This window comes from Poecilia reticulata, linkage group LG5 (genome assembly GCF_000633615.1).
Source record: "Poecilia reticulata strain Guanapo linkage group LG5, Guppy_female_1.0+MT, whole genome shotgun sequence".
NCBI lineage: Eukaryota > Metazoa > Chordata > Actinopteri > Cyprinodontiformes > Poeciliidae > Poecilia > Poecilia reticulata.
Window position 1 is genome coordinate 772,544 of NC_024335.1, and position 2,242 is coordinate 774,785.

Below are 2,242 nucleotides of genomic sequence, written 5' to 3' on the forward strand. Positions count from 1 at the left end.
GGATGATTTAGGAAAAGTTTTGATGAGATCCAGTCCTGAAAGTTTCCCCAAAATGTCCCAGTGTGCACACAGAAGAAAAAGAGATGATCTGTTGTTTCAATGTCATTATCACAGAAAGTACAGCTGTTAGTGTCAAAATTGAATCTTTGTCGTCCGTCCTTGAGTTCTGGCTGCAGCGCTGGAGGTTCCGGTCCTCCGGATAAGGGGCGTGTACTTCCGGAGAAACGCAGCGCTGATTGGTCAGCTGCTCACCAACGCACTGGATGACGGACAGGTGGCGTCATGTCAGGTCCAGTTCAGTCCGGATTTAGATTAAAGCTGTTGGCGTTTGGTTTTTAATTCTGATCCGTTAATATCACGAAATGCAATTAAATTTTACCTTAAAAAGCTTTGAATCGTAGAGACATTCCAATAATCTGTTCCAGATGTTTGTTAAAACTATCTGGATCTTAGTTTAGTTTATATTTGTGTCTCTTCATTCGACCTGAATCGGTGGCGCAGTCAGAGTTCATTTAAACTCCTGGTCCTGGGAGCCATTTTCTCTGTGAGAACAGATTAAACTCAGTCTGATCTCCAGGTTTAACTGGATCAGCAGCTGATGGACTCAACATCCATGCGGCTGATTTAGTCCGACAGCAGAGGCGCCTCAATCGGGCCGGGATCAATCCTCCATTAATCTCCATCATCCCTGAGCTCCGTCCCTCCTGCAGGAACTCATTCATCTTCGCTTCGCCCTCCTCCAAATTAAACTCCGTCATGAATCATCGCTCAGCTGTTTACGTCTAATCAATGGTCAACATCAGAGCAAAGCGTTTGGATTCAGTCGGTGGAGAGTGTGATTTGACTGGACCGAGTCTTCGAAGCAAAACCTTTAACCAGGAAGGGAAGTTTGGACAAGTTGGACAGCAGCTTGTCCGTCCCAGACGGCATGAAGCCGTCCGAGGAAATGGACATCAGACGGGGAGGGAGAACCAGAACCAGGCTACTCCCAACAGAACCAGCAGGCATGAGGCGAGAAGCAACAAAGACGAGCCAGGCGTTGGTTTGATTAAGGTACCAGTTGGTTTTATTATTACAATGCACACTGGATAAGCAAAAAAAGCCTTGGCATCCTGCGAAAACCAACATCATGACAGTATGAGTCACACGCGTGAGGCTGCATGGAGCGCCGCGCCACCGCGCCGCGCGCTATTATTGCATTGGGTCACTTCCTGCTCCAACTCAGGCGAAGGATGGAAGCGACTTCCGGGTCTCTGCGCCGCATCGGAGACGCCAAAATAATCCAAACGTGACCCAGGAGTGAACTAAGCTAAAACTTCAACAAATCACAGAAGACTAATCATCAATTCAGATCATTTTAATAAACAATTTGAGGCTGTATCAAAAAGTAAAAAAAAAAAAAAGGTTTTCTGGGAGAAACTGGTTGGAAATTCAATGTTTTTGTTTCCTGAATCTCAGCCACAATCCGGAAAAATCAGGAAAACAAAACTTCCCTTCTGGGAGAGTCCCAGCGTCACGTAGAAAAAAGTAAAATCAAATAAAACGATCCCTGGTTTAACCTTTCCGGGTTTCTTGACCCGTTTTACCGGAGAGAAAAGAGGCGGAGCTGGAATCCTGTGGAAAACCAGTTTAACCAGTACAGGTGATACACCTGCTCCACATGCAGCCTGAACACCAGGGGGCGCCACCTGGGTCATCAGGCGGTTACCAGAGCGTCTGACAGTGGGTCAGCAGACACAGAGCATGCCCAGTGGATGACAGTGGAGCCGTCAGGGTCACACTGGGGTCACACCGGGGTCAGGGTGAAGCAGGATGTGACATCAGAGCAGGTAAACCCGACCTCCTCACCATGAGGTCGGTTCTGAGTTACTGTCGGTTGCTCTGGTTGCCGCCTGTAACCCATCAGGCGGCATGTGGACGGCCTTCTGTCCAAACTGGACTATTTAAACACCAACCATGGAGCGTCTGACCGGGACCGGAGAAATAAAACATTTAAATCTGTTTTCTGTCACACGTTTGGGTTTTTTGATGTCCAAATTGTTTGGATGGTCGATTATTGGAACCAGTTTCCAGTGGAAATTCCTTCCACTGGAAACTGGTTCAAACCGGTTCAAACTGGTTCAAACCAGTTCAAACTGTTTCAAACCGGTTCAAACCGGTTCAAACTGGTTTAAACTGGTTTAAACTGGTTTAAACTGGTTCAAACCGGTTCAAACTGTTTCAAACCGGTTCAAACCGGTTC